This window comes from Mytilus edulis, chromosome 1 (assembly GCF_963676685.1).
Source record: "Mytilus edulis chromosome 1, xbMytEdul2.2, whole genome shotgun sequence".
In the NCBI taxonomy this organism is placed as follows: domain Eukaryota; kingdom Metazoa; phylum Mollusca; class Bivalvia; order Mytilida; family Mytilidae; genus Mytilus; species Mytilus edulis.
Genome location: NC_092344.1, coordinates 23299795 through 23327206, shown reverse-complemented (window position 1 = coordinate 23327206; position 27412 = coordinate 23299795). Strand labels below are relative to the sequence as shown.

The 27412-nt window shown below is 32.6% G+C and overlaps 1 protein-coding gene across 6 annotated transcripts in view; it reads right to left on the bottom strand.

The window, feature by feature from the left end:
- The window catches only part of LOC139528454 (uncharacterized), a 311112-nt gene that overhangs the window by 238895 nt on the left and 44805 nt on the right, over window positions 1–27412 (bottom strand). Inside the window, exon 1 of one of the 6 annotated variants that reach the window (XM_071324445.1) lies at window positions 6560–6751. The exons of 4 other annotated variants lie outside the window; for them this stretch is intronic. The gene's annotated coding sequence lies outside the window, so the exon portion shown is untranslated. Of the gene's footprint in view, window positions 1–6559; window positions 6752–27412 lie in introns of those variants that run through there. One more of the 6 variants, XM_071324476.1, reaches the window with a different exon arrangement.

Below are 27412 nucleotides of genomic sequence, written 5' to 3'. Positions count from 1 at the left end.
TTATGAATATTGTATGGTTATTTGTACAACGAAAGTAATTAAAAATTACGGGCCTCGATATGTTTTCACAAAAACACGAAGGTATATTTTGCACATTACCAACTGGATTAATATGATGATATGATGATTAAATAATATTTCATCGAGATACATTTTGTCAGCATGCAATTTAAATGAACAAGCAGATATGATCTTTGCATTTTGCAATCTTACTTAAACGTTGTTTACTAAAACCCTATGAATTATATGTCTTTATTGATAACGGTTAAGGTTATCCTTATTAGGTATGACCCAGCGAACATGTTTGTTCATACCATTATTTTACTATATGTAACGTTATATAAAGTCAACATAAGTATACTCTGTTCAAAAGTCATAAATCGATTGAGAGAACACAAATCCGGATAACAAACTTAAACCGAGGGACACACATCAACTATCTAAGAGGAAAACAACAAAACAACAGACACACTGACGTGCAACAAAAACAAATGCCAACATACATATAAACGAATTATAATAGATAACAACTGCCATATTCCTAGGTACAGGATATTTACAGGATGTTTTGTCTACAAAAGACTCATCTATGACCCTCAATACTGTTAAAAGCCAGCCAACAAATGTACAAAGTTGAAGAGCACTGAGGACCAAAAATTCCTAACAGTTTGCAAAATACAAAACAAGTAATCGATACCTGATGTATAAAAGCCTAAGTATTTCAAACATTCAAAGTTGTGCTAACTATTAATGTATAATTATGATAATTTATGTCAACACATAATTGGTGAATACTGGGCTCGTGATACCCTAGGGCAATAAAAACTCTTCCAGCAGTGGAATCGACCAAGTGGTTGTAAATAAACTCATCATAGATACCAGGATTGATATCTCGTATTTGCACCAGACGAGCCTTTCGTCTACAAAAGACTTATCAGCGACACTCGAATACAAAAATGTTAAAAGAGTCAAATAAAGTACGAAGTTGAAGAGCACTTATGACCAAACCTCCTAAAAGTTTTGTAAAATACAGCTAATGTACTCTATTCCTGAGGTGAAATAGCCTTAGTATTTCATATTTCAAAGTTGTTTACACTTTTAATTTATAAGTATGACCATATCAATGATAACTCATGTCAACATAGAAGTGCTGGGCTGTCTTATCTGAAACTTATAACGTAATGTTAAAACCATATAAAGAATAGACAAATCATCATTACGAAATAACAAAACCACATTAGGTAATGAAACAACTACATTATATGGAACGTCACAACTGTCTTATGTTGAACTCTGATATTACGTTATGTTGTCCTACTATAACTTAATGATATTTTGTCTTTACTTAATATGGTTTTGACATTACGTAATGATGTTTTATATAACTCAATATGGAATAGTCATTACTTAATGATATTTTGATATTACACGACATGGTTTCGTATTGACTTTATATAGTTTTGGCATTACTCAATACGGTTTTGTCATTATTCAATGTGGTTTCACTATTATTAAATGTGGTTGCGTCATTATTCAATGTGGTTTAAACATTACTTAATGTGAATATGACTTAACGTTATGTAGTTGTTTCATTACACGATGTGGTTTTGTTATTTCGTAATGATGATCTGCCTATTCTTTATATGGTTTTAATATTACGTAATGATGTTTCACAATTTGACGATTTTACACTACATGATGTGTTTGTTTCATTATTTGATGTGGTCCTGTCATTCTTTGATGTGGTTATGCCATTACTTGATGAGGTAAAACCACGTGACCAATTCGGAAAAACCCTGTTTTTTTTAGATAGATTATAATGTTGTATACTATGAATAAAGGCAACAGTAGTATACCGCTGTTCAAAACTCATAAATCCATGGACAAAACACAAAATCGGGGTAACAAACTAAAACTGAGGGAAACGCATTAAATATAAAAAGAGAACAACGACACAACATTAAAATGTAACACACACACACACACAGAAACGGACTATGAGTGTAGCTATCAACCGAATTAGAATTCAAATTAAAGTTCGGGTTACTGTTAAGGAAAACTATGAGTCAGTCTTCGATTTCGAATTCAAACCATCATTATAAAATTAAAGTTCTAGTAAGCATTGCGTTTCTAAAGGTAGCGTTCTAGTTACGACTTTGAATCTGAGTCACTTTTTGAGGTAGAGTCTGAGTAAGATTCGAATTTAAGTCTCATTTAGATTAATTAAGATTTCGAGTTGAAATTCGAGCTATCTTATATGAGTTCGTATTTAAATTTTCTATCGCGGACCAAGAGCTTTTGCTAGGGCTTCCGAAAAGAGGGCTCCGAGGAATGCGTACAAACTGAGATAAACAATGTTACAGTATACAAAACGCAACATAGAAGTTGAAATAAAGTTAGATGTGGTGTGATTGCCAATTGCCATCAGAGTTTAAATGCAGTGGATGTACGAAATCATGTATAGGCAACCGTACAGCCTTCAACACATCGTATAGTCAATCTACAAAAAAAATATGACACACATGATTCAACGACAACAGTTGAACTTCATGATCCTGACTTGGGGCAAGTTTATAAAGAAAGTGCACGTGGCGGAGTTTAACTAGTATGTGAGCGCTAAATATTAACTAACATCGGACTGTTGTAGTAGTGTTACAGCACAACATGAGAACAAAATGTAAAATAGACAAAAATGATACTCCCCGCAGTTCACTCTAAAGCAACTGTATTATAACAAAGTCAACGTATATATATGTAGGACTTTCCTTGGGATATTATTGTGTCTGGGAGACACAATTGCTGCCCCTGCAGATGCAAAGTGAAATTTAAAAATAACTATAGCATTCAACTGCTTATACCCAAGAAAATGAGTTCAATTACCTCCCAAAAGAGCAAACATTAATAAAACTAAAAACCCTGACCACATGCACACCTTCAATATATGTTCAAACAGACAGTTAAGAGAAATCTTCCTAAGATTCAAATTGTAGGATAAGTTATGCGGAATAACTAAATAACCATTATGGGACGGAAAGGCGGATGGGGGTGTAACAATATCCCCCGCAACTGAAAGTTGCATAAAAAACAGTTTCAATTGGCTGACTCAATAGATCGCTATGACTGGGTAATATAAATCCATCATGGTGATCTCAGGTGCTCCAAAAATTTAAGAGATTCTGCTCGATGTTAGGCACCCGTCGTGTTATTCGTGAAAGTACAATCCCAGTGATTTGCTTTTATTTGGTAGTTCACATTCGAGGAAAAGATGACGGTATTATGGTTACGACAACTGGAACATATCCGTCGTCACATGTGAAACAGATATTAAAAAATATAAATTCTCAATTAGTGAGAGGTAGATCAGAGAATTCAATTGATAATCAAAGTACGGAATTACTGAACATCGGATGACCGCAAGTTCTTGTGGATGGTCCGACAAACACTTGTTTCAGAAAAAAAATATCATCTCTATACCTGAAAGTGAGGTTAATGAACAGATATTATTTTATTCTGGGATAAGTTCGTGCGTGGATGATAAATTATTGACAGGGAATTCATCCTCACAGTAATGACTATTATATTGTAGTGATACAAATCAGTATACTTTGGTTTATTTTTATATACTATATTAATACTTGTATATTACAGGTACAGGTACACAAATAATGTTCATGCATTTGTATATCATTTTATTCTACTATATTGATAATAGTTCTGTGCAAGTATGTTGGACAGGTCACTCTTCTGTAATAATTTGATTTTTCTAATAGAATGGATTTGAGTAGGACTTCGTATTTTCCCGCAAAAAATGTTAAACCATCCATGCAGAGTTCCTTGAGATTGCAAACGTTCTTGAGATATACTTCCGCATGCGTGTGAATATATATTAATGATTTTTCACTTATATTTATATACATTTAACAACACATTTTAATATTATTAATTTATCTTCTTTAACAAGTATTTGATGAGTATTCATTGAAGAAATTAATTTATAACAATCGATAAGGAATATTCGTTTGCACTTGATGATGTATACGTATCATCATGTTTATAGATCGGTTAAAAATCCAAAACGAATATCATGTAATGGAAATCTAGGCGATAGCAATACACCAGAATGCCCTCACGGTCATCCGCTGTAAAACGATTGACATTTGTTAATGTTCAAATGATCATTCACGTAAAAAATGAGAGACTTCTTATTTTATAGTATTGATGCTTTGTCGGTTAGTCCGAGCCCTCAACACTCCCATCCCCACCCCCCCCCCCTCCCCAACTTCCCTGTAACTTGAGGGTGGGTTGATTTGAAGTATCTCATTTGTTAACAATAAAGTACAAGTCTTTTGATTTGTGTCGAGCCCTGTAGCGGCAGTGTGACATAACAAACCTATATTCCGTCGTCGTTGTTTTTCATTCGGGACCTTTTATAGCTTACTACGGGGCATGGGTTTTGCTCATTGTTGAAAACCATACAGTCTTTATTTAGTTAAATATTACCGATTTAAACTATTTTGACATGATCAATTTTTGGAAACCACAATGAAGTGTTTTAAAACTTGTATAGGAGTTATTCCTCAATATCAAGAAAACCCATCTACAGAAAAAAAAACATTTTTTTTAAATTTTGCTTTTATCGATAAATGTATCTATAAATGAACAGCCGGTCAACATTACGTTTTACATCGACAGCAGCAATATCAGGCGAGACACAGGGTTCCGCGGAATATTTTACAAAATTATATAATACTGCTTCTATTATAGAACTAAGAGGAAAACGGCAGAACTAAGTGATTTTGGAATATCCCAATTATGTCCGAAGAACTGTAAACTTTTAGTACTATATTCTTATTATTCTCTGAATTTCCCTTTTTTCATACCAAATAACTCTGAACAACCATTCGAACTTTAATTTAAACTTTTACTCAATTGATAGCGATACCCGTCCAAAGCACGTAAAACAAACGACATATTTAAATCTGTTTAAAAATAGAACATATTTTTTTCGAAATTATCATGTGATTTTACCTCATCAAGTAATGGTATAACCACATCAAGGAATGACAGGACCACATCAAATCTTGAAACAAACACATCATGTAGTGTAAAATCGTTAATTCTGGAAACATCATTACGTAATGTTAAAACCATATAAAGAATAGGCAAATCATCATTACGAAATAACAAAACCTGATGAATGATCAATTTCCGTAATAAAATATTGTGTATATAATTTTTATACATTATATATCCGAAAATATTTTTTGTGAAGTATCAAAGACTATTTGTAACAACTATAATAATAGTTTAATGTATTCAGGTATTATTTGAACAAATGTATTTTATTAGTTAATTTTACTGAATATTCTCCCTGGATATTTAATGGTAATTAAACAGGGAAACTTTTTGAAATGCTGTACACTAAGTTTAATTGTTAAACAGCAATATGTGCATGATGTGCAATAAAGAATCAAATAGAGTGGGGAAAAAACACACAAAAAACAAATATTTGTAAAACAAAAATGCTAAAGAATCGGTATGTCAAACAATTTAAAGTTATAGCAAAATAATAAGTACCTTTTACCTTTTGGGATTTTTCTTATAAAATCAACAAACATATTTAACAAACATTTAAAACATGGAGATTTGAATAAACGTCTTATAATCCTGGTACCTTTGATAACTATCAGTATTCAAAAAAATTTTAGCGAATCGTTTTTACTGCTATTTTTTCTCATTGTTTATTTATTTGTTTTTATTTTTTTGGCATTTCCTCTCGCTCCTTCGAGTACTATTTGTATCAAGTATATATTGTAGCGTTGTCGTTTTTGCATGGATTCGTGTTTGTCGATGTGTTATTTTAGTAGCGTAAATTACGTAAAGTTCATACTCAAATGGCACAAAGAAAACAAACCACAACACAAAGTTTCAAATCAAATCACTATGTAATATGTTAAATGTATATCAGTTTGACATAATAAAACAGTTGAACAATAATCCTAATTCACTAACACAATATTACTCTCAACACTTCTAACTAACAATCTCAATTTTATCTCTTACACTCTGATCTCTCTCGCACCCCCTTATATACATAATTACAGGCGGTACCCGACGGTTCCAAAGATGGGTACCGGGCGGTTCTAAAGATACCGAGCGGTACCTCAGCGGTTCTTAAGATTGGCTACCGGGCGGCACCCTGACAGTTTCAAAGATGGGGTTACCGGACGGTACCCCGACGGTTCCAAAGATGGGGGTATCGGGCGGTTCTAAAAGATACCGGGCGGTGAATTTAAGTAATATAGATGCCGTTCAAATAAATACATTGCCCTGTAGAAATGTAATTTAACCCAAATATATTAATAAAAAGATATCTTACATAATAATAATTATACTGTCAAACTAAAATCGCTACAATATCATATAAAATTTATCAATTAAGACCGTTACTAAAACTTTTAAACAATACAGCATATGAAAAATCAAATTTTGAACTTTATTTCAGAGTGATGAATTTATAATTTCTATAGTTCAACATTAAGGAAACCATAATACATACCAATAAACTTACTGCAACGGTTTAAATCCAACATGCTAGAACTTCATTTACTAGATTTCGTATTGCCTCAATAACGACCCGTATTATCTCCGAAACATGATATATTTGAATGACATAATGACAGGATGAAGACAAACCCCTTATGCACTTTTTTTTTATTTTTGCATTGTGTGACACGATGTCGTCGCCGGTAAAAATAACATTCTATACAATAAATACGTCGATATGTTAACCAGCATTCCATATTAAAAAACAGACACGATCGTTATCAATGAATACAGTTAAAATTAAATCAAGTACCTTAAGTACTCTCAAATTAAATCCCGATTATTATCTTTGAAACGAAATTCATTTTGTCATATATTTCTTTTTTATGTAACACATATTTATTGTTCAAAATGACAAATTTGATCAGCCATAAGTTTTACGATTTTGTAACGTCTTTTCCAAAACAATAACAAAATTACACGTTAATAAATGAACGTACTAAATAATTTGTACATTACCAAAAGACACAAAAAGACACAAATCTAAAAGATGACTGTTAAAACGAATCAATGAGTTTTTATCGAGTGAACTATTTTTACAATATGAAAAAAAACACCGACTTGTCCGTGTGTATTTTTTAAATGTATTTTTATAATTTTGTGAAGATAAAACTTTGGTATCAACAACTTGTGAGTCCTTTTAATTATGCATACAGGTTATTGGAAAGTATATAAACTACTCAACGATGGTAGCTATCAAAAATCATTCGCATTCTTCAATTAAAATCCATTGAATCGTTATTGGTTAAATAATATGATAGTACTTATACTTCAAGATCATTCGATTATACCTCTTATAAAGAAATATTTCTAATCGTATGTGATGTCACCGCAGAGAAAAACTTTCGGTATATATATATTTCATATACTTTTAAAAAGGTAGACACTTCACATAATGTTTCTCAGAACTCAAAAAATAATACTTTCTTTTTGACAACAAATTTCTATGTGTTGAAAAATGTATAGAATAGTGAACAGTGGTCGACATTTTCATTGATTGTACCATGCTCATGAACAATTAATATTTTGTATCAAATTTGTTTTGAAAACGTCAGCAGTCAGGGCGCTTCATCTGTAACGCAGTCTTGCGTTTGTAGTACAACACGGTCTTCTGAGAAACAAAATCTCGGAGATTATTTGTTTGTTCAAACGAGAAAATGTAGTTTTATGTCTAATACGTCAGTCAAAAGAATTCCTCAATGTAACAGATGGAATGGAGAACTTGATTTTTTCAGGGATTCGTTATGCACAGTAATACATAGAAATGAAAGTAAAAATAATATTTTACTTTAACTAAAAAAAAGCAATTTTTACCTTTTTCCACTAATGTTTTTATGTTGTAGTGTTACACCACTGTCCCTGATTAGGGGAGGATTTGGATCCCGCTTACATGTTCAACACAGCAAGATTCTGTATCTTGTTCCTGAACAAATTAACTCAGTAGTTGTCGTTTGTTGCTGTGTTCAAAATTGATTTCTTGTTCATTTTTTTTTTCATTTATAAGGCCGTTTGTTTTCTTCGTTTGAACTGTGTATATTTGTCAATTCGGGCCTTTAATTGCTGACTTTGCGGTATATGTGCCTAAGGCCGTATGGTCACAATATGTTGTTAATTTCTGTGTCATTTTGGTCTCTTGTGAAAAGTTGCCAATCATTCAATATCTATTTTTTTATATATACAGTCGACTCTCGTTATCTCGAAGTCAGCCGGACCAGAAAAATATTTCGAGATACACGTAGTTCGACTCAAACGAAAACCGGAAGTTTGACATAACAAGGGACACAACTCTTGTTTAGCTTGGTTAAGTTAAAATTAATCCGGGTAAATATGGAAAGGGGATCGATATTCTGGTAACAGATCAATGTATTTGTATGTCATGGTCTTTCATTATTATAATAACATTAATTTTACTTCTTGAATTGTTTCAGTTACAATTTTTTTCTATGGCTTTTATCCGAGAGAGTAATTTCCAATCGATAGTTTCGTTATTCATGTCGTTTATAGTTGACAAAATTGTTTATTCTCGGATACAAGAGATTTTAGAAAATTTAGATTCCTCTTCATTTTGTTTTATCTCACTCTTTCTTTTCAAAAGAAAATACAACAAGATTAAAGACGGCGATTGAGTAGTTTTTAGGTGGTCATCAACGGAAGTCATAATCCTTACTTTATACACACCCAAGCTAATTAGTGTAAATCACAGTTAATTGTTTTGTAAACACTTTTAAATACTTTTTCATGAACATTAACAATGTATTACTAATTATTTATAACAATTCTGTAAAAGATAATCTTAGGAAAACACAATTGTCTACACCTACAGTTGAACACGACTACGACAGGTAAGATGTGAGCGGTCGTCTCAAAAATAAAAATTGAAAAGAATACTATACATCACTAAGAGATTTAATGCTTAAACTTTATTTGATTGACAATGGTATAACTTTCCAACAGAGAATAATAGCATGGATTTTTAAATTTAGAAGGAAAAAACTAAGATCAACTCATTTTCTGTACGGGGGGGGGGGGGGGAAACAGAAGAAAAAAAAAGACAAAAAATTTAAACAAACAGCAATCTCTGATCGACGAAAGAGGAATCAAATATGAAGGTAAAGCATAATTTCCACCGTGTGAAGGCCGTACATAGTATTAACATTCAGGACTTGGTTCAGGCGCACAAAACATGCGACGGGGTTTTACTAATCTAAGGAAAAAAGGAACAGCGGAACTATTTCTGACCCGTTCACAACAAAATAAAATATAGCAATGACAGTGTAACATATAAACCCAACGATACTTGATCAACACGGACCCCATTAAACTCTGTTGCTTGGCAATTCCCGCTCCATGCAAGAAACTCAAAGTCATTTTCGAGAACAAAGGAATGGCTGTACGTTAAAAAAGACAACGTCTGTTGTTTTTTCGTAACACGGGCAATTATATAAGTCATTGGATTCCTAACCCCTGCTTAGCACTATCCAAAAAGAATTTACAATGACAAAGCTCTATAGTACTAGTATGTTGATAATAATATATATCAAATTTATAAAATTATAATTGCAGATTTGATCATAATATATGTCATTGTCACCCAAGCTAATCAAATCTGACCTGGGTATAGGCACTTCATGAAATTTGAAAGCATATGCACCTCGCCGCTTTAAAATAAATATATGCTTCACAGGCAGCTATGCCGTATGTATATGAGCATGTATGTACGTCATAAGTCATGAATTTGACCTCTTGGAAGGGAGTAAATTATTTTGCTTCATCTAACTCCGGTAAATAGGATGCTAATGTTATATCCTCGCAGAGCTGAAAAGTGAAATTAGTAGTAGGATATTCAACAAAATGTAGGAACAAGAATTGGGTGTTTGCACGAAACCCAAGTACTAGTATTACTTTTTATGTCGTAATGTAAATACTACACATTACCACTATTGCTCTGTATATCAAACACATTAATGTTTTAATAATTGGTATATAAATGTGGCAGAAGACCTTTCAAACTATTTACTAGTAACTGGCCTCTAATAAGTTATTTGAAGTGATTTTGTTTTCAGGATTCAAATAAAAGCGCCTTTTTCAATAGAAAAGACAATATTTCAACTTAACAAAAAATGAATAAAAAGTGCGATTTTATTTTTTGGCTAAAAAAAAAACTAAAAAAAAAACTAAAGAATATTTTATTCTCTTACGCTCAAACCATTAAATGCATACATGTATTAAGATAGTTTTGAATCACATAGTATCAACAGTTTTGCAAGAAACTGTGTTCAAACCATTTCTAAATGACAAATTTAAATTCGTTAGAGGACGATCATGAATACTGATCTCAATTTCAGTTGGCAAGTAACGTAAAACGATATTTAAATAGCCGTAAGGGCTCATTTAATAATGTTATTCAAACTATAGTGTACTTTTGCACGGGATAATTAATTTTATAGTGACGTATTATAAAGAAATTGTGTTTTGAGTTCCGAATGTCAACCTTCTTTTTATTAACATTTAGGGAGAACCACCTCAGACGCTTACTGTAGAAACATCCTCGTCATACATTTTATTTTATAGAAATTTGTGAAGTCATTATGTACTAATATTACAGTCGCTCGTATTTTACAATATATCCTAAAAAGCAAGGGGAATTGTGTGCACACTTGATTTGTTGTATTTGTGTTTCAATAATTGCTGCCATTTGTACTGTTCATTGCTTCATAAGTAACAATATAAATTGATTTAATGTATACCGCCATTTTAGTTTTACACTCAACACCACTCTTTGTCAGTTTTTGATGTTGCAGCCAAATAGTATTGTTCGACAAACCATTCTGAGATATGAAATTACTGGTTTGTGACTGTTTTCTTATCAAAAGGAGGAATAGTTGGCACTGTTTGCTAATGCAGACAAATATGTGTAGTCATTGTGTACCAATGTTACTGTTATTTCTATCACACAGCCCATTTTGAGTACTCATGGTAATAGATTTACTGATCTTATCGCTGCTATAATATAACATATATGGTGTGTTTGAAGTTGTAGTCAACCATTTTTGTTTTACAAACAATCCTGAGATATAAAAACTACTGGTTTTAGTGACGGCTAAGTAATTGGAACTAAAAGAGGAAATGCTGGCACTCTCAATTGAGGGGGAGACAATTTAGAAGTCACTCTGTATCATAATTGCTGTCATTTGTATTTTACAATTAATAATGGATAACAAATTAAAATACTGGTAGTGGTACTTAGACCTTCTAAAAGTTATCTTTTTATACGGTTAGGTTCAATCGGAATTTTCGAGGTCAAAGTTATCATCGTGCATGACTGATTGTAAATTTAATTATGTAGCTGTCTCTCCCAAAGTTAATTTAAACACAGTAATCAAAACAGTCCCAAGGCTAATTATGCTTTCAAAATTAACTTGATGCTTTACTAGGACCGATATGATGGTAGGAACAGTCATAAAACGTGTTGCAATCAAAGTGACTGGTTATCAAGTTATCTTGATGTACATGTCAGGTTTGTGACCATCAGTACCGATGTATTGCTCTCATGTTCATGTTTTATCTAACAAATCTTAACGTTCAAAATAAATTGAAATATAATTTCATGGTAAGAGCTTTTAAACTAAACACTTTGCTGTACATGCAACAAGAGAGTAAATGTGTCTTTCCCTAAGGTATCTTAAAATACGTATATATGGTAGGTTAACCGGACCCTCTACTAGTGCATCTTGTTCCTTGTATGTAAATACTTTAAATACAAATAACAATTCTCGAAGATCTAACAATATGATAACGTTTAACTGAAAAGAGTATGCATTGCGATTTTCATTAAAAGACAGATGCATTTTCAATATTCGATCCTTGATCAATGTCCTTTTTTATTGTCACCTCCCATTTTGATAGGGTGCATTGAATTCTAGCACCTTAACACTTGTTTTACAAAGCTAGAGGTACACACATAATTCAGCTTCAAAAACTGTATAGGTGATTACTGTTAAGTCAATGTACATGAATTGTTTGAATGGTATGGTCGGAATATGATTATTTTTTACTGGTACAGGAATTTTTTGAAACAAATGCTATATTCCACGAAAAGATATGACGTGTTATCTTTACAGATTATATATGAACTCATCCCTATATTTTGTGTTTCACTCTGAATGAAACATTATTTTTCTAAACAACTGTCGATATGTTTAATGCGAATAGCCAAACGTTAATATAAATATACTACAAATAAAATGTAAGGTTCAAGTGATTGAGAGTACAAATAATTTTGACAGCAATGTTTCAATCTCGAAAAGACCTTGGGTCCCCAGCAACAAAAGTATAAATTGCAATTTGCATATCTGATAACTATTGTGAATTCATTTTCGTCAAGATATGCAATCTTTATTTCCTAAACGGAAGGTTATGAATGATCATATGTTATAGCACTGGCAGTTTTTTTGTGCTAGATATCGTGCACGTATTCACCAAATATTATTACCAAGATTGATAATATCCTTTCCTATAGAAATTTAAAATTATCTTTTGAAATACAATACAAAACCTTTATACATTGATTTGCAGATGTCTCAACCTTTAAACAAAACTCGATATTAACAAACTAACATCACACGGATTATTTACCATATCGTTTTCTTTCTGTATTATAAATACTATCTTTAAATAAATCTATTCAGGTTAACTTTTTTACGTTTTTTTGTTATGATTGATTTAAAAAAAAACAATAGTAAAATCTTAAAATGGAACAGCATTTATATGTTCTGTCAATCAACTCTTATTTTCAACAAAAAAATATAAAAATATTTACACAGAAACCTATTCGACTCGGCACATGGTGTCTCTTCTATCGTCATCAATATAACAAATAAAGACAAGCATTAAACTAAAATAAAATCATATTGTCTTTCGCTCAGTCAATATGTAAGCCAATGGAAATGAAAGTGTACTTTGTATATCCTTGTTAAGAATTGCACATGAGGTGTTCCCGCTACCGCTCTACATATACACGACGTCACCCTTGTTGTGACGTTAGCTATTCAGAGTTTCAATACAAGTATCATTGCAAGCAGACGTTCTTATTACTAAGCCTTAATTTGTGTCCGATGATTCACATCCTTTCAATTTAATGTCAGGTAAATGTGATATATTGAAAAAGATTCATCAACATGGACTGTCCCTATCATAAAAGTGCGTGAACATTGAAAAAGACCATACGTTTGTTTGAAACATTTTTTATATATTATATAGTACTGACGAGAGTGTCAAATTACCAGTATATGAGAAAATAAGGTGTGCGATATTTCTTTTATTTGAAGAAGTAGCTCTTCTAAAAAAAAGAAGCTGACTTTAATAATAATGTACTGTTTTATATATTTTGACTATAAATTAAATCCTATCTGCGACGACCAGTTCTTTCTTGTAGGATCAAATGTAACGGATTTACAAATACCGACTGTACTTTCGTGGAATTACGTTTCGTTCTGGACAAGAATAATAGTAATACAACTACACATAGAGTTAGTGTGTTACTAACCGGTTTGTAATATTTTATTTTATTAAATTATACAATTTGCATGTATAATTGATATTCCAATGTGGTATTTTAATATAGGATTAAACGCCTTTATTAATGAATTTATTGGTGTATAAATTCGACCAATTCACTCACAAACAAATAAAAGTCCAAAGAACATTTATGATATGTTTGTGATTGACTTGGTCCAGTTTATACACCAATAAATTCCTTTAAAAAGGCGTTTAATCCTTATAAATCTTTAAAATTGGAGAAAGGGAATATATTTGTCCACACTCGTTACCTCTATCACATGTTAATTCTATACATATTTCATTGAATAGACCTGGCGCATGGATATATTTGTTGGATTACGTAAAAATATGTACGCAATGAAATTTGTTATCTGATAAAAATAAACTGCAAAAACTCTTATTATCATTCAAACGAATGTTTTTGTGTTTATTATTTGATTAACCTATTAACGTGCAGTGAAAATAAATTTTGTTTACGTCGTTGTTATTATTGCCACCATCTTGATTAAATTGGTTACGAAAAGAAGTTCGGTCAACGTCGTCTATCGAAAAATAACCAACGTCAAGATCAACTACCGAAAGTCCTCCCGACCAATCATGTCAACGTATTCCCTGATATGCAAATTATATAAGAATTATTCTGTATTAATTGTTTCTTGTTATGAAAATGATATATGTATTGCTTTCACCATATTTTCACTGAGTCACAAACACATCTTTTAACGTTAGACATTGTGTTTATTTTACTGCTGAATACCAGATGGATTGTCGTAATTAATAATTGTGATGTCATAAGAAAGTGCGTTGGTATTAAGTATAAAAAGAGAACACTTATTTGATATTCCAGAGCATGCAGCAACTACTCAGACTTTGTAAAACGCCACCAGTGTAGAAAGTTGATGAACTAGGAGTATGTTAAAGAACGTCACGTCCTTTTTTCTAAAAAAAAGTTCATCGGAACATATCAAGGCCTTGTTGATAAATATTCCGTATCAACTTCACAAATAATACACGATAATCTTGAAGTATAGATTTTAGGTACTGACGTTGTTTATCATCTTAATAACGTGTTATAGAATTCTTTTATTTGTCTTTATGAATATTACTTTAACTATCAAGTCTGTTCTGTTGGTGGTATCCATGTGACGTAGCTGTGTACTTATAAATCCCGCCATTGTGTTATTGTTCTATTATTATTTTTGTATTCCTGTCTTTCATTTATGCTAATATGCTTTTTCACTTAAATTGTTTAACCATTCAATTGCCGTTATTTATGACGAAAGAAATGACTACCAAAACTATGCATATATTTTATTGAATTGAATTGCTATTTTGTTAATTTATTACTGAGGTAATACATATTTTTATTTATTTACTTTGTCTTGATCACTTACATTCACACAAGCTGCCTGCTTAGAGCATTTGACTTTGCAAAGTAAGAGTTTGTCATTGTTGCCTAACACGGGTATACAAATTTACCATATTATAATAATTTCCAAAAGATGACAAAAGTGTGTCAGAAATCATATCTGATATTCTTCCTCATTCATAATAACCTTCCATCATTACGTACGAACTGAACAAAGAAAAAATACGACGGGTGCCGTATACGGTGCAGGAAATGCTTACTCTTCCGGAGCACCTGATTTCACTCCCGGTTTTTAGTGTTGTTTCTTATTTATTAGTTGTAACTGTTGATGTAAACGTCTTTTGGTTTTATGAGTCTTTGTTTATTCCTTGGTTTTGATTGTTACTGTCTTCCAGCCGTAACGTGGAAAACATTTTAAAAAAGGTCCAAAATCAGTTGGAGTAAAAAAAAATATTTTCTTTTTGATAATTTGTTATGCAAATAGCTCTCGGCAGCCCAGCTTTGTAATTTTTGAACAGTCAAGAGCACGCAGTAATGGTAAGGCTCTAGAACATCGAGAACAGCTTCACGACTACCCCCCCCCCCCTTTTTGTGTGAAAAATTTTGTTGATTACATAGGGAATCCCTTAAACATGACAGGAGTAAACACATACCCCCCCCCCCCCCCCAAACCTCTAATGAAAAGTTCTGGATCCGCCCTTGTCAACCTTACACTCAGGTCACTGGTGAAGTGTTGTCACACAAAATGAATGATACCAAATGTTCATATGAATATGCTTTAGGTCGTGTAGGTGTAGGGGGGCAACCATTACATTTGTAGGTGAAAAAGGTGAATAATCTTGCCTTGTAAACTTGCGCTATAAATAAAAATTGCCAATCCATTAACAAAATCCGTCAGCCAAATCTCAATCAGTGAAATAAGTTATTGTCTGTTTTCGAAGTTATATGGAAGTACTTAGTAGTCTTGATAATTATAACGCATTGCAATGCATTTTTTCTGAGGAGAATTGATGATTCATGTAGGGGAATAGAACCAATAAATTGATCGGATCCGTTATGATCTTCCCAGTAACGGAGAACCTCTAACTTTGAGGTAATTATTATCGGTGTCGGTGGTCTCACAAGTAAATCAGAGTGAATTGCATGCACATTAATTAGCCGAGAAGAGACAATTATCAACTTGTGTATTATTCATTTACCTCAGTTATTCACGATTAATTAGCTTTATGATAATAATATCCCAAAACAGGTGTTCGTAGCCATTGCTAGTCTATGACTTTTAAATGTAACAATTCCGCTATAAGAGAGATACTAATTATCTCCCTTGCGCTTATTTAATTTTGTTATTAGTTTAATATTGTTTAAATAAATTAAAATTGTAATATATAATCTTTATAGATTATCACTTTTTGTAAATAGCCATAAATTATCTTGGGAAAATTCTGAGTAAATCTAAATATTTTTGAAGAAGGAAAAAAATATATGTAACCTTTGTACCGTAAATAATTAATTAATTTATTTATATGATCTAACTTTATAGAATATATTGTCATCAGACCAGTAGTTAATGTAACGCTCACACATATAGATACTTAGTTTTTGCTGATACTAGGTTTGGCTAGGTTACAGACCAAAGATGTAGAAAAGTTATTTCTATAATTTTAAAAGTCCTAAAGCCTCGGTCACACCTTAACGGATAGCTCGAATGGAACTTTTGTTCAATTTGTTCATGTCCGTTAGACGTCCGTCTATATCCGTTGCATGTCCGTTTAGCGTACGTTTTATCCGTCGACGTCAGTTCAATCCGGTGGAAAATTTTGAGCATGTTCAAAACTAAACGTCCAACGGATGAAATTTCCGTTGAACGTCCAATAAGCGTCCGTTTTGTACGGTACCCGTCCGTTTCTATCCGTTTTCACAAAAATTCAACAACTCAACGTCTTAAAGCCTCGGTCACACCTTAACGGATAGGTCGAACAGAGGCCTAACGAATAACTTTTTTTCAATCCGTTCATGTCCGTTAGACGTCCGTTCTTATCCGTTAGACGTCCGTCCATATCCATTACATGTCCGTTAAGCGTACGTTTTATCCGTCGACATCCGTTCTGTCCGATGGAAAATTTTGAGCATGTTTAAAACTTTGAACGGACGTCCAACGGATTGAATGTCTGTTGAATGTCCGGTAGACGTCCGTTTTGTACGATACTCGTCCGTTTCGTTTCCGTTTTGTATCCGTTACGTGTCCGTTGTATATCCGTTGGTAATCTGGCAGATAAATTCACCAACGGACTTCTAAAGAACGTCTAACGGATAAAACGGATGTTGAACGAATGTGAAACGGACTTCTAACGGACGTATAATGGATAAAACGAATGATGAACGGATCTGAAACGGATAAATGCCAATTGAAAATTTCTCGTCAGAAATGCCATTTACATTTCTTATGGTTCATGAATTCATATTATTCATAATCGATCTTAGAGTAAGGGCATGTCTTCACAATCATGCAGCTCTTTTTCAGGCCAGACACTGCCCGTTGGCGGCATTTTGAAGAATAAACCAAAACCAGTTACACAGAAACATTTGTGAGAGCCGTGGTCTAGTGGTTAGTGCATCGGACTACTTACACAAATGTTCCTGGTTCGATTCCCGTCTGGAATGAAAATTTCAGGGACTGAATTTTCGGCACTCCCTTGACACCATTTGCGAGTATGGTCTTGAGGAAACGATGATAGCCCGTTGGAAGGGGTCGATAAATGGCTGACCCGTGTTAAGAGATAGCCATATCTCTTGCACGTTATAGACACCTTTGTAGATTTCGAAAAAGAGCACGCTAATGCCACTACAAGGCAGCACACGCAAAGTGAAAAGGGATTAATATAAGTTGCAAAACTTGTTTCCAAATCCATTATAAATAACTATGTTTAAACTAAACAGAAACATTTTGAATATTTATGTGATTTACATGTATTATTATTGTCGCCTTTAATTTTTCCGTATATCTTGTTCACCCGTTGTATCCGGTACGCATCCATTAGGTATCCGTTTTATGCGGTACTCGTCCGTTGGATGTACGTTCGACATCCGTACTGTCCGATACGTTTCCGTTTCTCGTACGTTATATATCCGTTGCATGTCCGTTACGCATTCGTTAAGCGTCCGTTTTATTAGGTCAGTATATCAACGGACTCCCCACGGATAACAATTTATCCAACACACAACTTTTATTTGCATTCGTTAGGCGTCCGTTCGTCTTATCCGGTAAGGTGTAACCGAGGTTTCAGAAAACGAAGCTGTGTGATTACTTAAAAGCAGAGACGACATTATAATACAACTAGCTGATAAAGGTAACGCTGTTGTCGTCATGGACAAATGTGATTACATTCAAGAGGCAGAATATCCACTCTCTTATGAGAGATTTTACAAGAAATTAAACTCTGACCCCACCCCTCAATTCAACAAACAGATCACCACAAACCTAAAAATCATGTGTGAACAGAGTCATATTGATGAAGACACATTTAAATATTTTAAACTTCAAAAATAAAATCCGTGGCGTTTCTACCTTCTGGCAAAAGTACATAAAGTCAATAATCCAGGAAGATTAATTGTTACCACCGCCAATGACCACCATACAGGGACAATATCAGAACTTATTGACCTTTATCTGAGACCATATGTAGAAAAATAACCATTCTATATTTAACACACAACACACTATCTTAAGAAAATTGAATCTTTGAACAATCACATAACGAACACCGAACGGAAGCGTACCGGATAAAACGGATGAGGTAGCACGTCAAACGTGACCTTAAAATAAAATATAAAGTTTCCATGTAACTTGTTTTAGTTTAGTCTAGAATGTTTATATTTGCAACATTTAAGTTCAGTCTGGCTTCAATAATAGCTGCCTGATAATAAAGACGTGCTCTTATTCATGACATTCAAGAAATCTGACATACCAATACTTGGCATTTTTAACGCGAAATGTCAATTTGCATTTGTTCGTTTTACATTCGGTGCGTATCCGTTTCATCCGTTATCCTCCCGTTCATGTCCCTTTTTACATCCGTTTTATCCGTTATTCGTTTGTTATACGTTCGGTGATTTGGTCTACCGGACCTCCAACGGATGTTATCGGACCAGTAACGGAAACAAAACGGAGGAGTACCGTTTAAAACGGACGATTATTGAGCTTAAACGAAAACTCCCGTTGGACGTACGTTCAAAGTTTTGAACATGCAAAAAATTTTCCTACGAAAATGTAATTAATTCTATTAATAGATTCAAATCTCTGTGACATGTATAATGTTGATTTAAATGCTAGAGATTGATTTCAATCAAAGTAATGTGTTTTTCGTGACAGTATGGAAATACTGCTTTTCTATTGAATGAAATAGATGTTGAAATTATACAATCTGATGAAATTTCAGACATCTTCAAGGTTTCTGTTGTCTTTGTGACAACGAGGACAAGTGCATTGCTCGATTTACAAAATATATAGAAGGAAATTCATGACAGTGTGGTCGACGGAAAAACGTTTATTAGTAATTGTACTGAAAAGTTTACCTATAACTTGTTTGTCGTGGGCGATGATTTTATGCTCACTCAGTCTATCGGAGGCCTTCAAGTGGGGATTTAAATAATCATTTGTTACACATTTTGATACATAAAATGAAACTTTCTTTTCACAAATCATTTAAGGAATTTATTTTAAATAATTGTTACACCATCACTTACAACAGTTTCACTTTTAAGAATATTAATGTCCAGAGCTGATATCAATAAATAATAATAATAAAAAAAAGTTTATTCATGGTAAAAAAAACAAAAAAACTTTTAAGTTAATGGGGACCCGCGTTATTACAGAAAATATCTTATTGATTAAGAGAACAAAAACTTCTTCGTTGTGATCATTTAAGAGTGGCCTTCTATTTATTCAATGCTAACCATGTGGGCTTTGTTTTTTTTTTATATACCATAAATCGATTCGTTCATTCAGATATTTGTCAGTTTGCCTTGGTTCTTCAAGTCCAATACACAACTTCTCACGAAATTGGTATTTTTCTTACAAAAATTACATCCATGTGATGTATTCTTTTCATGGAGAATGAATGTTGCACCTTATTTTATTTGTTATCGGTTTTTTCGTGTGTATCGTTGACGTATAAGACAACCTGAATCTTCTTTAATCAAATTTAAAATATACGAGATGGCAATTATGACACAAAATAACTAAATTAAACTTACAGCAGAAGAAAGATAATGAACATCGCTTTTATAGTCTTCTAAATATCGAAGACACGTGCACCATGGTCTTTTTAAAAATGATGTAAATTTATAAAGGAAACAACAAAAAAAATAGTTCGAATATTTATATTGGAAAAAGTAACAGTGTGTAAATCATAACAATTATTGTATTTCAATGAAAATCAAACTGTTGAATTTTTCCGCTGCGAGCAAATTTTAAATTTTGGTCGCATTTCTAAAATCAATAAATCTTGTATTCTTGTTGGAAGCTGCACTGTGTAGTTTATACTCGTTTTTTTTAATGCTACACAAATCCAACACAGACAAAAAAAAAGGTAGGTTCAAGAAATAATTGATGCAAACTATACTTTATTGTAGTTTTAACATGGGTAGGCATTATATTCGTGATTATTTTTGCCGGAGCGATATCGAAAAACTATTATAAAAAGTGTCCTAGTTCAGTGAAAATGTACTTCATACTTATTTCCAAAACAAATAAATAAACAAACATTAATTAACATACAACACTACCAAAGGCCAGAGACTCCTTACTTGTATGATTTTGTAAAAAGATGCATCTTTTTAAAATAGTCGAAAACAAAATTGTCTGTCCAATGGAAAAGTCGAAGCCCAAAAAAGATGAACAGTGCATTATAGAAACATAGAAGCTAGTTGCAAAAGTTGACGACAAGATCTATTTTATAACTTGAGTATGGCCTAATACTATTAACCTGAAATAAATATATTTATAGCAATTCCCTTGATACGAAAGATCTACATGTTGCCTTGGGCTTTTTTTTTTTCTTTTTTTTTTTGCTCTTTGGTTGGGTTTTTGTCTCAATGACTATTCAATTTTCATTCTTATTATAGATATAACTGCATGTTAAAATAAGAATATGTAGTGTGATAGACAATCAGACACATTCATTTCAGGAACCAACAGGCAATATCAAGCAATAGGTCCCCGTATGGCCTTCGACCATTAGCAAAATACACACTTTATAGAATGAAAGCTCCAAGAGGTCTTGGCATGAAAAAAAACAAACATAAAAGATGAGCGAGAAAAAAATAGGAATACCGCATGGAAATTGGAAAATGGTCCGCAACATTAATTTTGTCAACTCACTTAGTTGAAATTAAAGACCTGGCGAATTTTAGCCTTTTGCAATGGATGTGATGTATGTTTAAAAAAAATCATGGTTTGTTTGGACATTTTTATAAATCAAGTCTTGGTTTTAAATTATTTGCAAGTAAGTTTTAAGTCATGAACAAATAATCACTCACAGAAAGACGTCAAATCCATCAACAAAAGAAAAAAATTAATAGACGACCGAAAACGCACAGAATATCATGTATGTGTTCCGGACCATATGAGTATTTGGACCATACGCATATATCATGACCATAAGGGTATACTAATATGGTCCAACCATACACGTATGGTCCGATCTTACGCGAATGACGGGTATGGTCATGCGCGTATGGTCCAAATACGCATAAGGTCCGGAACATATTTTATTTGCGATCACAAATGCACGAAGACGTTAAATTGGGTCGATTTTTTGATATAGATAAGATGAATGCGTTTCTGTTGCCAAGTGTTTTTCACAAGTATAGTAGCAGTATAGCAGAACGGTTTAAGTTTCCTATATACACCAAATGATACATTTTGCCAATACAATAACGTAAATGCATGCAAATTTCACAAGGTTTAATCCAAATAGCTTTCTTACTATCCAATAACTTTCAAGTACGAAAAAGACAGGGCAGAAGTATATTTTGTCTTTATGTTTCGTATTTGCACAACTTTTGAAAGTGGATTATGCATTCGTTCTAAAATAAAATTAGACCAGATAAAAGTTAAAAGATTACATAACCCGACAATCGCAATTGTTAAATAGCTTTGACATCCGAAAAAAGATAATCAATCAATGCATGCAGTTCAACTTTTAAAGCCAGTAAGTCATTCTTTTTTCTGAAAGAACATGGCTTTGCGATATCTTATTATGAAAATTGATTGTCGAAACATAACAAAAACACAAGTAAAGGAAGTTTAATTAATCAATATAAATCAAAACACAAATTCCTGATTAGTATTTCGAATTATATTATATAGGCGTTGAGAACCTTTGGTGACCCCACTGTTTAAATGTTTACATTAAGGACGTCGTGAGCAATGGGCGTTATAGACGAACGTTCACCTAATCTGTCCCAGTCAATGGGATATTAAAGTGCGCCAATCAATGTCCATAGCCACACTGTTATGAATTCGATTCTATATGTATTACTGGCTCTTTTCAAATGTTCAAAAAATTTATAAAACAAAACAGAAGTTACTTTAAATCGTTAATTTAGTAGATAGGTAGGAACTGTAGAATAAACTACAATCACTCTACTGTTCTGATTTTAACTCGACCTGTCTAAATTGATCTGACATTCACTTATTTAGAATTACTCTAAACTTGTTCTTGACTTTTACTCGACCAGTAATTAGCCATTTTAAACGCGTCTGAACCATGCTAGACCTAGTCTGAAGTATACTCGACCTAGTACTGAACTATACTTTAGGCCTCTGGTATTTTGAACACCATGCAATTATTGACGAAGTTGACCGAGAAAAACTTTTCATCTCCTTATATCTTTCGCCCATTACACCTACAGGACTTGCCAATAAAGTGCAATATGACAAAAGACTCTACTCTATAACATGACATAAGCATTTTTTTCTGTTAAAACTGACATTAAGACAGGCTTATAATATGTTAATAAGACACAAGACGAGCTCACCAAAAATCATCGTCAATTCGACAAAGAAATCGTGTCAGGAGTGATGTCAGAATCACCAGGTGAGTAGTTAATTTAAAAAAGGGTGTATCAAATGCTACTGGTTGTTTATTAAATATATTAAATATAATGAACGCATGATTTATAAAATCTTACTGGGTTAGCATAGGAGGCCCATGGGGAAACCTGCCCCCTTTTGTGGAACACATTTCGTTGTTTTTATTGGGAATTACTCATGCATAACTGGAGCAACACCTCCCCCCTAATATCCGCAACTGCTTACCTCGGCCACTGTGTTGTATACAAAATCTTGTACACATTATGTACAAAACCTTACTGAATAGATATGACATGAATGAAATCGTACTGACCGTCTATTCAAAATTTTGTACACAGCATGTTTGAAATCGTACTGACCATCTTTTACACACTTTTGTAAACAGCATGTATGAAATCGTAGTGACCATCTATTAAACATTTTGTACACACCCTGTATGAAATCCTACTAACCATCTCTTACAGGTTATTTTTTACGATATGTATGAAATCGAACTGACCGTATATTGAAAATCTTGCACACACCATGTATGAAAAGGTACAGCAAATTCTTCCAGATTGACAATAAAGTGTGTTCAAGTTAGATTAGAGTTCTATTTTCAATGTAAAGAAATACATGTTTAGTGTATTGCTGCCAGGTCTCTTGATTGAATTTTCAAGAATTGAGTTATAAGGAATACAAACGTAGTTGCACTTTTATAAATTGGGTATAATAAATTATGATCGTTAAAAAGGTTTAGTTATTGCACTAGACAAGTGTGTTCGATTTGTGTTAACAATTAAATGACGTAAATTTATTTAATGTGTATCATATAAAAAAGGCAAACGTAAACCTGTTCTTCTATTTACGTTTTTTTATTTAAGGAACAAGAGCCTTTAGTAACCAGCAATACACAAAAATAATAATAGGTATCCGAGTGACTTACAACTACAATAGTACTATTTGTTAAAAACAACTTTTTTTTCTTTTCTTTTGACTTCTGTTTTTCCTAAACATACAATTTTAACTGATATAAATCACTTAATTTGAAATCAATGTAAACTTAGATACCAATGTCCGTTTAGGACCTTGTTTTTAAAATTTAAGAAATTCATGAATATGACGGTTAGTGATCTTTTGTACGTTGATATAATGTATAAGGCTAACACGAATAATAATTTTCCTTCATTTTTTCAGTTTGTCTTAAGTGACGTACTGAAAAATGGTTTTATTTATACTGTAATGAAAAGTAAATGATTTTTTATCACACCTATGAAGATGAAATGATAGCTAAAATCGCATAAAACGAGTGACTGGTTAAAATAACGCTACTCCAATACTTGAACCAATGCATGCATATTAACGTAGTTTTATGTGCACGATTTTATAATTTTGTATGTATCAATATCGTATTATCGTCACAAAAATATTTCACTTCGTCAATGTTGTTGTGAAAATATGACAGTTAAGAAATGGTCGTGTTTTGAAACAGAAGTCTACCGATTGTCACCAACGAAGAATAGATATAGGAATATGTGGTATGAGTGCCAATGAGAAAACTCTCCATCCAAGTAACAATTTATAAAAGTAAACCATTATATGTCAAGGTACGGCCTTCAACATAGAGCCTTGACTCACACCGAAGCATGAATATTCACGGTAGCACGTGTATCACGTGTACAATAAGATATAAAGGTTTAACATGTTTAACCCCGCCACAGTTTTGCGCCTGTCTCAAGTCAGGAGCTTCTGGCCTTTGTTAGTCTTGTATTATTTTTAAATTTAGTTTCTTGTGTACAATTTGGAGTTTAGTATGGCGTTCATTATCACTGAACTAGTATATATCTATTTGTTTAGGGGCCAGCTGAAGGACGCCTCCGGGTGAGGGAATTTATCGCTGCATTGAAGACCTGTTGATGACCTTCTGCTGTTGTCTTCTCTATGGTCGGGTTGTTGTCTCTTTGACACATTCCTCTTTTCCATTCTCAATTTTATTAGTTGGATGACGGAGATATCTTTACGGTTGTTGACTCTCTACGTATAGCGATCTCCGGATTTTTACGAGAGAGGTCACGCTTTAGGAACTGCATACGGAAAACATGTCGGTGAATTGTTGGCTGGAAGGAAATATTAAAAGCAAGTAAATGTCTTCTAAATTTCGACAAATTAAAGATTTTTTTCAGAAAAAACTTAGTGTACGTAAGTTTTATATAAAGAGAAAAAAAGCCATTTAGTAATTAAAAAAAAAATCATTATTTTTTTGTTAATTTGATGTTTCATTGTGCCATGCAAAATCAGTATATGTATCTGTTCTTAGGTAAACTATCATTTAAAATATAATATAAAATGTATAAAACTACTAATTACAGTTATTTCTTCAGTGCGTTTGTGCTCTGTTACACTCTTTTTATATGCCGATATTGATACTGTCCTTCATGATCAAACACACTGAGTACACATATGATATGTTTACATCTCACTTGCACAAGGGCAAAACATACAAAATAACAGTTGTTAAACTAATTTGTAATATCGTTCCTTTGAACATAAAATAATTTTTCTTCAATTCATTTTGACATCATAGTTTCACCATTGTCTTCACTGTAAATAATTCTTAATTAAGATTTTTTATTTATATTCAGATTTACAAACTTGCAGGAATTCTTGTGATACCCGCAAATGAAGACACTCTAGGTACTTTTGTACTCAATAGGTAGACATATATATAAGTTTGAGAGGATTTCGTCAATAACAATTATACGGTGATAACTTTTGTAAAAAAAGAACAAACAAGAATTTTAGTTCATACCTATAGCTGTAACGTTGTCTTTAAGTAAAATATGTGAGTTATTTTGGTTATAGATAATAATAATGAAAAATGAAATGAAGATAGGAGGAAATATTTACCCTGTTCCTCAGATCAGGGAAACCTTTTTTGTACTTCCCATTTTTTCTGGAACTAATCTGCTCCAATGTGCAATATAGGTATGTTGATGTTGTTATCACGAGTCAAGATACAATTTAAAGAATAACTAATCGAAGAATTCAAATAGAGAAAAATATTCAACGAGTGACCGAACAACACATTAATTCACGAATGCGCATGAGTTAATTATCAATGTTCTTCGGTCATGAGTTGAATATTTTTAGATATTTGAATTCTTTAATTAGTTATTCACAATTTGTTTTCATCCGCCGTTCTCGACGTCTTGACAACGCCTATTGTTGTATGACGTCAGAGACTGAAATAACCACGTTTATTTCATGTGAAATTATCGGGTTTTTTTAAACTGGGAAATCAATGTAATGCATTGCAACCAATGTAATAAATAGTATTAACATATTAAAATGACTATAACTCTATTTGAACTTAAAACAATAGCTATGAATATTTGACGTTACAGACTTTAACATAGAAAGTAAGGCAGTTATAAATTTGTATTGTTACTGAGAAGCTTGTGATTTTCCATTTATAGAAATAAACCAATCAAAAAGAAAATTTGCCCGATTTGTACTTCATATTATTTTACTTAAAATTTTGTATTGTCAAATAAAGGAAGCCAAAGTCTGGTATTTCGGTAAGATAGTTGGAAAGCTTTTGATCAAATGGAATTTGAGTTTTCATGTTTAAAGGAGTTCGGCGTTTTAATTTGTGTGTACATATCCGCAGTAAAAAGAATATAAATCATACATATTATCAGGGTAATTAAGCACAGTAAGCCTTTTTTACCAAGTTATATCTTGAGTTCTTTATAAAACTCAAAGAACGAGATAACAACACGTTAAAATGAGTCGTAGAACAGCCAATTTGAAGGGTCCTTTTTAAATTCAGATAAGCAATACATTGCATGGACTTTTGAATATTCAGATTATACCTTAAGTTGACATGTGGAATTGATATTATTATTTACTCTCTATTTAGCGCACGTCCTTGAAAGAAAACGAATAGTTAATTTCATTCTTAAAAGGTCAGTGTAAGCTTTATTTTTTCTCTGTTCAATAATTTTCTAGGTTTTTTTCCTCTTAAATTTGGGTTTTAACTTATACGTCATAAATTTGTTTGCAAAAAGTAAATTAGCACTCCGAGGAAAATTCAAACAGGAAAGTCCCTTATCAAATTGCAAAATCAAAAGCTTAAACACACCAAACTAATGGATAACAACTATCATATTCCTGACTTAGTACAGACATTTTCTAATGTAGAAAATGGTGGATTGAACCTGGTGTTATAAATAGCTACATCTTTCACTTGTATGACAGTCGCATCGTTTCGGTTAATTGGTTACCTTGGCGAATCACGCTAT